At 55.8% G+C, this 14,656-nt stretch overlaps 1 protein-coding gene and 1 long non-coding RNA gene across 26 annotated transcripts in view; one reads left to right on the top strand and one right to left on the bottom strand.

The window, feature by feature from the left end:
• Positions 1 to 1,229, top strand: part of LOC309859818 — a 36,570-nt gene extending 35,341 nt beyond the window's left edge. For all 3 annotated transcript variants that reach the window (XR_014308940.1, XR_014308941.1, XR_014308942.1), the window contains one exon: positions 602 to 1,229. This is a non-coding gene — a long non-coding RNA (uncharacterized lncRNA). The remainder of the gene's footprint in view (positions 1 to 601) is intronic.
• Positions 1 to 14,656, bottom strand: part of LOC309859815 (ERO1-like protein beta) — a 195,455-nt gene that overhangs the window by 37,953 nt on the left and 142,846 nt on the right. The window lies entirely within an intron of this gene.

Consider the following 14,656-nt stretch of genomic DNA (forward strand, 5'->3'; position numbering starts at 1 on the left):
CGGAGTCCAGAGACCAGGTTCGAGTGTGTACTGTGCCCCCAGCTGCCTCTGAGATCTCAGGATGTCCCCACGCTTCCCAGGCCTAGCTTCCCCTTCCTGCACATGTGGAGTTGACCCATGCCAGCGGCGCCTCACCACACTTGGTTTTTCTGAGTTCGTGGAGAGATGAGAACACTGGCCTTTGGGCCTTCTGTGAATCCGGGGTGTGACTCATGGCCACGCTGCGGCCGTTCTTGGTGGGCGCCTTGTAGGCAGCTCTCCTGGCTTCACTCAGGCACTTCCTTCTGCTCAGGTCTGATCACGCAGGGGCCGCTTCCCCTCTGCATTTCCATCATCCTTCCCAGAGCCCCAGCAGGGACTTGTGGTGAAAAGCATCCAACCTGCTTCCATGGTCCAAGCTGTCCCTTTTCAGAAACTGGGGCTGGGGTTCTGGCAGGCCTGCCCTGTCAGCAGACCTCCCTCCAGCTGGGCCGCCTCCCTCAGTCCCGAAACTCACCGCACCCTCTCTGGGCTGTTCAGGCTCTTCCAGGAGAACACGGTCTAGCAGAGGAGTGAGGAAGAGAAAAGACTCTGAAGCCAGCTCTCCTGCTTCTTCCCACAGGTCACCAAGGAAAACAGAAACCATCTTTTGCCGGATATTGTGACGTGTGCAGAGCGGAAGGAAGTGAAGACGGTTTGCGTCCCTGCGCTGTGCACTTGAAGGAATGTGCTGGTTCACACAGAGCCTGGTGGGTGCTCCGCCTGTCAGATATTTACGCCTTTGGGCTTACCAAACCTTGTGGGCTTTTCCAGAGAAAGCCCAACAGCTGTTTTCCATAAAATGTTTAAAAGCTCACATTAGCCTGAGTGCTGGATTGGCCCGATGAGGTGAGCCATCTGCTGTGGCTTGTTTTTGCTGAATGATTTCTGTTTATTTCCTCTTGCAGTTGTGCATACGACTTTGGCAAATTATGAAATGAGGAATGGTTTTCAGAGTATTAGATGGGACTTGCCCCCATTGAAGTTTGTAAGTGTGTTCCGGGGAAGGGGGAGAAGGGCGTTCACTACCTAATCAGTTTTTCCCGTTGTGAAAATTAACCCCCTCTCCAGGGGCAGCTTCAGCTCCCAGGCGTAGGAGTTAGTTTTTATTTTTTTAAATGGTTACTTCAGAGAAAAGCCATTTGGGATCCTTCCCATGCATCTCATTGTTCATGTGATTGCTTATTGCTTAATAAAAAGAAACGAAACACGGTGGTTGCAAACATGGGAGTCCCGGTGTGGGAGGGGCACAGTGTCCTTGGAGATGCTGAGAGCTGCAGTGCCCCCATGGGCTGGGGTCTGTGGGTTCCGGTCAGAGCCCCCACTTCGGACACATCAACTTCGATGTGGCCTTAAACTCTTCTGTGCCCTGTTTCCCTTCAGAAAAAGGAGGAGATGAGTGTCGTCAAAGGAAGGCAGGGCCACCGCATGGGAGGACCCATCATCAGCCGCCTGTGGGATCCCCTGGAGAGGGCCCTGTACCTCTACACCAAGAGTCGTGGTGGGGAAAGCTCAGGCTGAGCCCACAGCAGGGCAGCTGCAGGAACGCCAGAGTCCCCGAGGGGTAAGACTTGCCTTCCTGGTGGCTGGTGGTCACTGCAGTGATAAACCGCACATTCCTTTTAGGTCATTTCAGGTGAAGATCTATGAATTCCCAGGATATTTTAGCAACTAGCCTTAGCTCCAGTCCAGCTGGTGTTCATGCCAGGTGTGTCTCTATCTGTCATCAAGGCCCCATCTGGCCATGTGGAGCCTAGACTTGTGTGTCCTATGAGACCCACGCTGGGTGCACTGTGCCGGGAGCACTTGTGTCTCTGACCCAAGATAGTCGGGAGCCCGTGACGGGCTCTTTGGTCAGGATTCCTTCCTCAGCGCTTTCCACTAAGGGAGCCTCCTGAAGCTTGGTGTGGATTTGCTAAGCCTTTGAGGGCTCACATGTGAAGGGCCTCCTAGACTGCAAACTAATCTCATATGAAGCGTGCCTTGCCCAGTGTGGGGAAGGAGGCACCTCTGTCCCACTGGTTGGGTTGTTCAGGGAATCCAAGCTCGTGCTGACAGGTGGATGTGACTTCTGCCAAGCCCTCGGGGACCGAAAGAGCGAGCACTGCATGCAGGCGTGGTCTGGCAGTTCGGCCTCTGGATCAGACCTACTCTCATCCAGCCCCGATGGTGCGGAGAAGCCCTCCTTGGCCTTAGGTGACTGAGAAAGGGGACAGGCTGGGGAAGCGTCACCTGTGTACCCCTGAAGACGGAGCCAGCCGGGAGCCCATCAGATGGAGGCTTTCTTGGTCTCCAGGGGTGCGGGCTCGTCAGAGCTTTCTGCCATGTGGAACAGACTCGGGGCGGCCCCCAGCATGCGTGTGGGACAAGGAGCCTCTGCACCCTCTCTTTAATGGTAGAGAAATGTGCTTTTCATGACAGATGGGGAGTTTGGGCCAAGTCCCTGTGGCTCCAAAGCCCATGCTCTTTTATTTTTTAAAGATTTTATCTATTTATTTGACAGAGATCACAAGTAGGCAGAGAGAGAGGAGGAAGCAGGCTCCCCACCGAGCAGAGAGCCTGACGTGGAACTCGATCCCAGGACCCCAAGATCATAACCTGAGCGGAAGGCAGAGGTTTAACCCACTGAGCCACCCAGGCGCCCGCCCATGTTCTTTTTGTTCTTCCCATTGTTCTGGTGTTTTCTGTCCTTTTCTGTGCATCCCGTGCCCCGGATCTCGGCGTTGAGGTGTAGCTGCGATCAGCCATAGCGGCCGTCAGCTAGAAGATCTCTGGGTGCTCACTGTGGCAAAGTCCCTGTATGCCTCTGGCAGATGGAATGCTCAGGGGCATATGTGAAAGTACCCAGTGCTGTCCCTGTCTTCTAAGAAATGAAGCCTAATAGAGGATACAGTTATGGTCTGAGTATTTGTGTCTCCCACAAATTCGTGTTGGGCTCTGATGCTCGGTGTGGTGGCATTAGGTGGGGCTTTGGGAGGGGCTGCGGTCATGAGGGAGCCCTCAGGAAGTGAATTAATGCCCTGATGAAAGACCCTGGACGACTCTCTCTCTTCCACCCCTGGAGGTCGTGGCGAGAAGTGGCCATCTGTGAACCTGGAAGCACGCCCTCACCAGACTAATCTGCTGGAGTGTTCACCTTAGAATTGCCAGCCTCCAGCACCGTGAGCAGTAAGTGCTGTTTAAGCCCCCGTCTGTGGGACGGAAGAGGATGGAGTCATGGATATGTCCGACTCGGCTGCACACATGTAGCCAGTAGTAAAGGCTAAAGGGGGAAGAGGCGCCGAGGCGGAGCACCATCCCAGGCTGCTTGCCCAGCTGGCTCGGGCCCAGCAGAGGGGCTGATGCACACCCAGCCCTATGGGTGCTGTTCCCTGAGAGCAGGTGCACTCGGTCAGAGACGGGTGTGTGGCCGGGACAGGCTGGTGTCAGGAGTTCAAATGTATTCTTGAGCTTGAAACGCCTGCCCTCCAGCCAAACCCAGATGCCTCGCAGACACTTGGTCTGAGGCAGGACTCGAAGGAAGAATTCGTCTTGGAATGCACGTGATGGACGTCTGTGCTGCAGTGTGACGGACTGACGCTGGAGTAACATGGCCGGACAGACCAGAGCAGAACCGATCTGGGAACGAGTTTATGAAATCCCCCTCCTCTCTTCCCCTGGAGCAGACCATTGCACCAGTTACTTACCACATACATTTAAAAAATGATTTCTTTTTACCTCTGAATAAGCACGCAGGCAGGGATGGACAAGTTTTCAAAGGCACAGACTGTCCCCTGATGGTCAGGCCTGAGGCACCTGGCTCACTCCACTCCCAGCCTTCTGGTCAAGTGCAGGCGGGAGGGCGATGGCGGCCCGGGAAACGTAGAACCGGCCAGACTCCTGTCTGTCTTTCTGGGAGTTCACGAGGGAGTGTCTGGGAAGGTCGCCCATGTGCGCGCACGTGCGTGTGCAGGTGGTGCTGGTGCTGGTGGCAGGTGCCATGTCCCTGTAGCATAATGATTTGGACAAAACCCTGAGGCAGCGGAGGGGGCTGACGGGGCTCAGGAGATGGGGGTCTGTGCATCACCCACTTGATGGCCATGGAGAAGCCGGAGCATCATGTGATTTTAGAACAGTACTTGTCAGACAGATGGTCTCAGCGCACAGTGCAAAATTTAGAATCCATAATGCCCGATTAGCCCCATGATTTATATAAAACCAAGCACTACAGTTTTTAGATCATTTTTAAAGGAGAAACAATTTCGTTCAGTGTCCAAATGCAAAAAAATAACCCCGCGGTTGTATGCCGACTGCACGTTGCAGGAGCCCCAGCCTGAGATGCCACCTTAGGAGCATTTCCTTTAAGTGCTGGCGAGTCCAGTCGTTTGCAAGGAATACCCTGGACAAACACCCGACTGGCTGAAGATCAGGTTAACGAGCGTGTGCGTGTGCGTGCGCGGCAGTGGGTGGGGACGCTGCGTGGCTCAGTCGGTTAAATGTCCGACTCTTGGCTTCAAATGGGGTCATAACCTTGTGGTCATGGGAGGGAGCCCGGAGTTGGACTCCATGCTCAGCGTGAGTCTGCTTCCCCACCACGTGCGCATGCGCCCCTCGTCCCAGTTTTCCAGCTGTCAGGAGATCCATATTCTGCAGCACAAAGTGGCTTTCTGGGGTTCTTACTGCCAGATGCCCACAGAGGTGGTCGTCCCACAAGAGGCCGACTTAATTTAAGGAGATGCCCGTTGTGGGAAGGCCATGTCCACAGCTCAGGGCCAGCCATTTAGTCCTTTGGGCTTGGCTGTAAGGTTGCCCAGGAGGATTTCAGGGACTGCCCGCCAAGTTAGGTCTGGCTGACTTCGAGAAGTGCAGTGAGGTGCCAGCAGCCTCTCATTGGAGACACCTGCATTTCAGTCAGTTACCAACTTTGCATCTCTGGGGCTGGCTGGTTTGAGAATAATGCACTGTGTCTCTGATTACACAGACACCTGTTATTATTAATTGACGAGTCTTTTCTTATTTTGGGGAAAAAAATTACCATCTGCTTCCAGGAGGAAAGAAATTCTCTGCCATGCCCTCCCCTAGTCCCCACACTTCAAATCATAGATACCTTGAAGAAATAATCTCCAAAATGATATTTCTATGATCCCATTTCTATGTTTTCTATAAACCATCCCCAGAAGGGCTGGTTCAGTGATGCTATTCTTCACAGACTGTGTTTCAGGACCCCTTCACCCTCCCGTACATTCACAAGGAGTCAAGTTTCTGCTTTCCCCAGGTTCCACTCGGGGAAGGTCCCAGAATTTGCCCAAACACCATTCTCCCAGTAGGGATGCAGCAGAGCTCATACAACCGGACATAGCAGTAACTATAAACATTTTAATTCCAAAAACACAGATGTGTGTGTGTGTTCTGTGACATGGGAAGGATGGCTTGGCTTGGAAAACAAGCAAACATTCCTGCGAGTGGACAGGTGCGCCGGGCAGCACAGGCCCGGCTTGTGGGAAACCGCATGAGTGCAGTCGAGCGTCCTGTGAATCTGAACGGCTTTCCGTGCTCTCACAGGCCTCGATGTCTGCCCTCGGGTCACTAGTATCGCTGGGTCTTGTGCGGGATACTTTAGACTTGACTGCATGCACTATCGCGCTTCAGTAAAGCTGGTTTGTACTTAACATCTGTGTAACGTGGTGGAAAAGGTGGGGTCTTCTCTATGCAGAGATGGATCCCTACCACGTCTGACCAGCACCTGGCAGGACGCGTGCTCCTGTCCATTTCTCGAACATGTTTAATGGGAATGTATGAAACGCCCATCGGTTCACATGCAGCTGTCGTATGTTCTGCAGGGCAGGAAAGGTCAGGCGCTCTACTTAGCCTAGCTGTTTTCAGAGATTACAAGGCTGTGGTTAGAATGTTCAAAGTCTGGGAGTTGTGCATGCCCCGCCCGAGAGCTCCACAGCTTGGAGCGGCGTCAGGGTCGGGGAGGGAGGTGTGCTGTCAAGTGCTTTATCGTTGCGGAGATTTCCTGTGCGAACCTGAGGTACAGTCGCTCTGCTCTCTAGAGCGGCACTCATGGCTGCAGAGCCGGGCCTCCAGCCAGCCCCGTCCCTACTGCTCGTCGGAAGCGCTCTGCTGGGAGGCCGTGTTGTCCAGGCCCATGTCCTCCTGGCTGGCTCTCCTGCACAGCAGCTCCCCGTTCTCTGCCATGGCCCCAGCCAGATGGCAGTCATGACGCTGCCCCTGCTCGGGCCTCACGCGGCTCAGAGAAGTGCTGGAGAGAAAGGAGAGGCAGCAAACGTGTAAGGGCGGTTCTGACCACAGCCCACTGCTGCAGGGGCTGACCTACCCTGCCCACGGAGCAGGGGACTGAGGGCAGGGGTGGGGGCCCGAGGGGTTGGCCTCCACCGAAAGGAAGGAAACCATGGGTCTGCCATGCTGGGGTGGGTTGGGGGCTCTGAACATGGGGACTTTACCCCCGGTGATGTGGACATGCTGGGCACATGGGCCCTCGGGTAAGAGGTCACTGTGTGTCTAGGCATCTTGGGTTCCAGCAGCTTGGTGCCCCAACATTGATGCCGGTACCCAGAGTGCCAGGGACCCTATTGTCCTGCAGGAAAGAGGGAGCGAGAACATGCCAGAATCCCAGAAGCACACCCACAGATAGTATCTTAAACGGATTGGGCAGGGAGCAAGAAAGTACGATTTTTCTGAGGAAATGGAATCACAGAGGGAAGTTTGTTTACACGTGCCGTGACCTAACTAAACCTAGTTAAAGCTCCGGAAGTCAGCAGCTTCCCTTGCTTGCCCTTGGCCCCCTGCCTGTGGGCCTCCCCTGTGGGTGTGGCCCCATCATCCACGTCTATGTAACCAACCACGAACCAAAGCCAGGCAGGTGGTGACCCTCGTGCTCTGTAGAGAGCGTGAGTCTCTGGCCCGAGAAGGTGTGAGCACACAGAAGGGGCACACGAGACCTCCAGTGTGACACCCGGATCTGCCCGGGGCCTCCCGTTCTCCCTCCTGACCCCAGAATGGAAGGCAAGTGCTGGGGGTCTCTTTACTTCCTCCCTGCTCCCCACCAACAAAGCTCCAGGGTGAGCTGACTTCAGCTGGCGTGGACTGTGTGCAAGTGCCCATGTCGTTAGGGGAGTCCCTCAATCTCTCTTTCTGATGTTTGCATACGGAAGTGGTAGACCCCTCGGCAGCTGGGACGTGAGATCGGCATTCGGAATCAGTGGGGGTCTAACTGCAGTGCTGGCGTGCCCTCTCCTCTCCCTCAGGCCCGAGTGATGTGAAGAGAGGCTGAATTAGGACATGCCACGCTGTGGATATGGGAGCACATGCCCGCTCCCCTCGCTGGTTCAGGGCTCGGGATGACTGGTCTGCAGAGCACAGGCTTCGGGCCCCCTTCAGTGCCACCCGCCATGACCTCATCACCTACAGGACGTGTGCTGTTGGTCTTGTCTGCCTCTGAGCACGGCCAGAACACCTCCTGTCTAGCACTGCCCGGCACCTGTCACTCTGGGAACCCCGTGGATGGGGTGATGGGAGTCTACAGGCAGCTAGATGGGGGGCATCAGGCCAGGAACCTGCATGCCTGCCCTGGCCGGTGGGCAGAACCCTTTACCCATGTGGCCTGGCTGGTGGCCCTGGCCGAGGCGCCCATGACGATGTTGATGCTGCTGGATGACTGGGTGTCGCTGGTGTTGCCCCCTTCCGCAGCAGAGAGTCTAGAAATGACCAGGGCACTCAAGAAGCTCCTCTTGCCCAACAGGAAGCTCAGGGTAGAGCTGGTGGATGAGCCCAGGCTGGAACAGATCAGCGCCTTGGCCCACGCTCAGACGCTCAGGTGGCCCGTGGTGGTGACGGGTGGGGGCTGTGAGTGCAGGGATGCGGCCGAGGTGTGTAGGGAGAGCCGGCTGCCCGAGAGCCTCTGTGCCAACTCATGGACTGACGTGTATTTCTGCAGGAAGGCCTGGTGGCTTTCTACAATCGGGCCGGATGAGCTCAGCGTGTCTGGCGTTTGGCTTAAGGCTGCATGGGCCTGGACAGACTGACTCCTGCCTTTCCACCTGCCTTTAAAAGAAAGCAGAACAGGTTGCCAGAGCATAGGGGCTTAACCTGCATCAAGGTCCATGTGGCAAGTTGACAGCTTGGACCCCAGGCACCCAAGGTGGTCCACTATTGACAGGGCCAGGATGACCCCATGGGGACCCCTGAGAATGGAAGAACTTGATCCCAGGGCACCTGGAAGTCCAAGGGCGCGTGAGAAGCACTGCCACAGGGAGCCCAGACCTTGGACCCTGTATGCATGTGATCGGCAGTATAAAGAGAAAACATGCAGGCTCTTATCATTTTTAGTCACCTTAAAAATGTAAAAGGGCATGGCTGAGCCACATGCCAGTTGAACCTTTGTTTTCTGCCAAAGTTTTTCTTAAAATCAAGGTCTTAAAGTAAGAAGCCCTCACACAGGCCCCTCACAGACGTGACTGGCCAAGCCCAGGCCTGTGCCGACACATGCCCCGGCCCCCTCTTGCCAGCCACCGCTCCCTGCAGGGCTTCTCCTGTCCCCAGCCTGTGTCCAGGCTTGTCGAAACAGAAGGGTTTGGGCTGCCCCAAGGACAAGTCCTGTCCATGTCTCGGGGAGAAGGAGCCTGCCCATGCAGCCTTACGGAGAAGCGGGGGAGGAAACGTGTGCTCCTGACTTAAGCCTCAGGAATCACTGGGCACTAATGTCCAGCAGTCACTTTGAAGGGAGCGGTCAGTGAGGTCACAGTTCTACCAGCTGCCTTATCCATGTGTCCCAAAGCTACTACAGTTAGGCAGACAATCGATAAGAAAAGAAGTGAACAGGTGGGCCTCCCTGAGGTCCGTCCCATGCATTTTCTCACATTAAGCCTCACCCGATAGGACTGATTGTGCACCTGGTGAATACAATATAATTATGTGTGTCTAGAGGAGGTCCTGAAAAGTGACCTCCAAGTGGCTTCTTAGCGGGAAGGGCCCTCTGCCTCACATGGACATTAGTGCGGTGTGGACACTGGGATGGTGGGGTGCCCATTCCCCACAGGGGTCCCACCCAGTCTCTCCTGGCCTCTTGCCCACTGGTTAGGACTATGGTGTGTGTGTGGGGATGCCCCCCATGGTGCATCTCGCAGCCCCGCAGGATGAGTGTGGGCAGCCTGGGGCACGGGGGTTCTCCCAGGGAGCGGGGGCGCATCTGGCCAATCCCTGCTGCAGAGCTGAGTGAGTTACTCTTATGGAGGGAAAGCGGGAAAAAAGGGACCCTGCCAGTCAGAACTAGCAGAGCCCGTGGTCTGTTAGTCTGTTCATTCTGACGAGGCTGAGCATCTGTGCATGATTTACCCAGTCCTGCTGACTGCTGTCCAGAAACACTCCACATCTACCCGCAAGTCCGTGGTTTCAATGCTGGATCACAGACCGCCCGTACATGATCGGGGAGCTTCCCAGCTAATTCCAGGAACAAGGGGACAAAGACTCATCTACGTGTCAGAGGGGAATGGTCTATGCTCGAGGCAAGACAGGGGTACCTCCCCCCCATTTCCTTGCTTCAGACTTTTTTGTTCTCTCTGTTGCTAGGGTGGTTCTTGATGTTTTCTGAATTAATTTTGCAAGTGGAACAAGTAAGCAAACCATGCAGGGGCACGTGTGCTGCCCAGGATCGTCATCAGATCATCGAACTTCCTTTGCCAATTATATCAGTATCAGATCATGAGTTTTTCCCCAGAAAATCTCCTCAGAACCTGGGTTTTGAAATAACCAGACAAATTCTCTCTCGTGGTTCATTAGCCAGCGCCATTCTCTCATCTAGGCTGGTTTACTGGAAGGTGGTGGTTCACGTCCTCGCCAGCTGAAGGCTAGTGTCTTCCTCGCCAGTCTGGGATTCAGACTAGCTGGGAATTCCTGACTGCCCTCCACAAGGAGGTCACTAGCCTCCCCCACGGGGTCCAGTCCCCTCCCAGCTGGGACGTCTACTTCGTAGTGAGGCAAGAAGATGGCAGGCTGTTGGGCCAAAGTGAGGACGTATGGGGAGTGCTGGGGAGTGCAGACGCACAGGGTGGTGGGCTGGGGACAGGGCTCCTGCCTGAGCGGGACCCCAGCCCTCTGGGAGTCTGGCAAGAGCCCAGGATGGGGAGGCATGGCTGGGAACTGACGGAAGGAGCAGTTGGGTCCCCAGGTACGGAGTTGAGCTTGGACACCATGAAACAAGATCCTTTCTTCGAATTTGGTTCATAGTCACGCTCCAGACTGTTGCATCACTGCTACTCGGCTTCTCGGTCATGCCCTTTCAGAGAGTATGGTCCCCACCGAGACCCCGGGGCCTCCCTCCCACATGGCGCTTAGCACGTGGTGGTCACTGTCTGCTTTGTGGCAGTGTGTGGTATAGGCCACCACCTTCGCAGCACCCTTGCAGTGACAATGACTGCATCATCCTTACAGGTTTGGCACATGGATTGGCAGTAAGGGACAGCAGGGACCAACTGCAAAACTGACTTATCCTTGGCCGTTAGAACTACTTGGGAAGCTTAGAAAATGCTGTGCCCGAGAGGCTGAGACCCCGGATGTGCACCTGCAGGCTGCCCCAGACCCTCACTGCACGGGAGGGCGTCCTCTGGGAGGGAAGCTGGGACAGGGACTTCCCTGTTGTTCCAGGGGCCAGAAAGATCCGGGCGCAGGAGGCACCAACCCTTGACTGGCAAACAGCCTAATGGCTGTCCTCGCGCTGGCTGGGCAGGCTCCTGACTCCTTTCTGGGAGCTGCACCCTCCAATCCTGTGGGTGTAGGAGAGTAAGGAAGCCAGAGCAGCCACAGCTCCACAGGAGGACCCTTGGGGACTGGGTATTGGGGAAATGCTGGCCTGCTGAGAATGGGATCTGGGTGGCTTTCCACCACTGGCTACACCTCATGGAATGTTCGCAGCAGCAAGTCGGAGCCCCCCAGGACAGGGCCAGCCAGCCACGTGGGGCTGCCCCTCCCCAAAGGTGACTCCTTCTTGGGGCCGCCTGTCCCTGTGACCCTGGAGCTACTGCACACATGGCCTCAGAGTGGAAAACGTTGTGCCCTGAGCCAGAAACCTTCCCTGGGTGCCCATGCCATTAGCCAAGGAGAAGGTGGATAGAAGGGGTCCCGGCCAGTTCTCGGAGGGCCAGCTGGGTGTGGCTTCCCCCAACACCGTAGGCCCTTCCTGGTCCTTGCTGTTTACCAGGTGCTAAGGGTACATAGCATGGGAGCCTCAGGAAGCTCTCACCATCCTGTCCTTTGGTGCTCCAGGTCCTGGGGCTCCGACATGCTGCTTACAAGATAGCACATGTTTCTAACTGCTGAGGGATGGGGACAGAAGAGTCGAGGGTCCCATCCTTGTACTGCCCACAGGGAGCGAGCAGGTGCAAAGGACCTCACCGGAAGGTGGCAGATATCCCTGTATGACTTCAACCATGGTGGTAGGAAAAAGAAATTGACATTGAACTTTTCCAGGGGGCAGGAGGCACAGAAAGGTGTCTGCATCTTTAGTGGGAGAAACATGTTGTCCCCTCTTATGTACCCATTTTGGGCCTTCCTGGATTTCTTTTGGGGGATCTGCTATGCCAGTATGTCTCCAGATTTCCCTGTATCAGCCAGAGATCATCTGGGGAGGGGGTTAAGGGGTGATCCCTGCCATTTCTTGTCTGTGACCCAGGACCCCCAGCTTCCCTCAGTTCCCTGGGCCCCCTTGGGGGCGCTACTCCAGATGGTTGGAAAGGGTGGCCCCTTGCATAACTTGGACCTTTCTGCAGACTAGCTGGGGAACCTGGATGCCTCCAGAACCACAGCCTGGATGTCCTGGGGGTGACAGCAGTCTGCGGGAGACCAGGGATCTGGTCCTCAGCTGCCCTGTGGAGTCTGCCTTCCTAGGACTGTGCCAGCCCTGTGCGGCCAGGGACATGCATCACCAGGAGTGTGTCCACAACTAGATTTCCTGGAGAACTTCCAAAAAATGTGAAGCTGGGCCCTGGTGGGATTCTGATGGGGCCTTGGGGCAACAAGGACGAGCCAACAGGATCAGCAGCTCCCGGTGCTGCTGCTCAGGGCTTTGAAGAGCAGATGCTGCCTACAGATGAGGTCCTGCTTGGGAAGAGGACTCAGGGTCTAGCCATAAGGGAAGCCTCAGTGAGTGGCAGAACTCAGCTGTCAGAGTTTAGGGTGGGGGGAGGGAACCACCCTGCTGAGCGTGGGGCCACCGCAGACCTGAGCGGCCACCTAGCCACCATTTTAGAGGGCCCCCCTCAGGTCCTTCTCCCACACGCCTCCCCCCACAGGACCAGAGAGCCATAGAAAAAACAGACAAGCTGACCCACTCCCACTGAGAGCCCTTGCCAGCCTGGGGACAGAACAAGCTCGGGCCTGGCAGGGACCCAGCCTGCGGCACAGATGGAGCTGGGCCAGGTGCAGGATGGTGGCTCCATTGGCTGGATCCTGGGCTTGAGGACAAGGTGGTGCTCAGTGAGGGGACACAACATCCCTGGGCTAGAGTGACGGGACCGTGCACGGTGGTTAGGATGGCAAGTTCTAGGATCATTTCACCTGGGTCTGTCTGAATGGCTCTGCTGGGTGACTGTGCAGTGACTTCTCTGTGTCCGTCTCCTCAGCAGCAAGATGAGGACAGGGAGGGCCTCTCTCTTTGGGTCACGGGGAGGACCAGTGACCCTGCACTTGGAAAGCACGTAGGACAGCACAGTACAGTTGTGAGGGTTGGGGCTGGGGGGCTGTTAATACTATGCTTTGTCACTGCTGCAGGGGTGGGCCTGTGGGCAGGAGTATAGCAGGAGGGGACAACAGTAAGCCAGGTGACTTCAAAGCCAATGGTGCTTGGCCGTGGGCTCTGTCAAGCCAGTGAACAGGACGACAGCAGGTCTCCGAGCCTGAAGCGGACTTGGGCTACAGGTAGGGACTGACGGTCACACGGGCTGGGAGCCCAAGGCCCGTGGGTGATGTCCCCAGCCTGTCTTGGTACCTTGTAGAGCAGAGAAAGTGAGGAGTGGCCTTGGTAAGAGCAGTTCTAAGAACCAGTGATGACAAACTAACAGCTGGCTGGGACTCTGGAGGATCCTACTCCCAACGTCTGCCACAAAAATCCTGTGTTCCCAGCTGCAGGCCTCTGGCTGCGAATGGGAAGCAGAGTCACTCTCCAGGGTGTCCGGGTCCTGGGCAGAGGGAGGGACACTAACGTCTGCCTGGCCAAGCAGCATTTCTACTCGTGGCATCTCACGGAGTCTCAGGCTCGGCCATCGCTGCCGCCTCCATCTATTCGAGAGCTCGGGCGCCTCCAACCAATCCCACCCTCCACCCCTGACTCTAGACTTTCACTGGGGCAGACAAGTCACCCAGACAGATGTGCCGAGCACACAGGCCCGTCTCCATTTTGAAGCCACCTTGCATTTTTCCATCTGGAAAATCGCTTCAGTGATTCTGAAACCTAACATTGCTCATGCCGTAAAACACGTGCTAACAAAGCAGGAAGATCGTTCCCTTGTGGGGGCCTCGGGCTGGTAGGGGCTCTGCTCTGCGCTCAGGGCAGGTGGTTCCAGGCAGGAAGAGCTGACAGCAGGCACTCTGCCTCGCCGCCTGTCTCCGTCTCCCTCTCTCCTTGCCTCCTCCTTTCCTTCCTCTCTAGCTCCTGTCATTCCATCTCGGTCTCATCTCGCTGTTCGTCCATTAGTCACCTGTGTATCTATCTCCCTATGTATCTGCATTATTCTACCATCTGTCTGTCTGTCTTTATCTTTCTATATATCTGCCCTTCTGTCTATCATCTATCTACTGTTTTGCCCGTGTTTTATGTAAATCCGGTTGCAGTGAAATCCTCACCCTTGTTGGGGCATTTCCAGGAGGCGGGGACTGTTCCCTGCTAACTCGCTGGGTGCAGAGTTGGCCTGTGGGACAGCCACACAGAGTCACTTAACGAAGGCTTCTGGATGGTGAGGAAGCACACAGGCCAAAAGACCAAATCCCTCCCAGGTTGTGAAGGAAGAAGCCCAGTGCCAAGATGCTGGCAGAAATCAGGACAGAGCACCTGCTTCTCCCATGTCCATCCACCTTGTATGTCCTCTTCGAGCCCTCAGTGCCCCCTTTCCAAACCCCATCCCCCTCCCAGTGGCATGGGTTCTAGAACTTCATCCATCTGGTTGAGCCTAACTAGGTGGGCATGAGTTGAAAAGCAGTTTTAGACTTTAAACTCATCCCAGACGTGGACCAGTGTGCCACCTCTATCCCGTGTGCTGGTGCCCCTCCCTGCTGTTGTTATGCTCTGAATGTCAGGTGTACAGGGGGAGGTGGGAGCCAGAGAGGAGCCGGAATGGGGGAGCAGGAGTCCTGTCTGCATCCCACAGGTTTAGAGAGGGACGAGGCACTCTGGGGGATGCTCACAGCAGGCTGGATCAGTAGTTACGGATCCTCCAGACACAAGACACACGATACAGTGGCCACCAGACGAGAGAGATGTAGGAGGGGAGGGTGTTGCCAGTGGACAGATGGACAGATGGACAAATGGCTGTCTAGGGTAACAGACAAGAGAAGGATAAAGGATAAAACCACAGTCTAGGGCACCTGGGTGGCTCAGTGGGTGAAAGCCTCTGCCTTCGGCTCAGCTCATGATCTCAGGGTCCTGGGA

Source organism: Mustela nivalis (assembly GCF_964662115.1).
Source record: "Mustela nivalis genome assembly, chromosome: 2".
In the NCBI taxonomy this organism is placed as follows: domain Eukaryota; kingdom Metazoa; phylum Chordata; class Mammalia; order Carnivora; family Mustelidae; genus Mustela; species Mustela nivalis.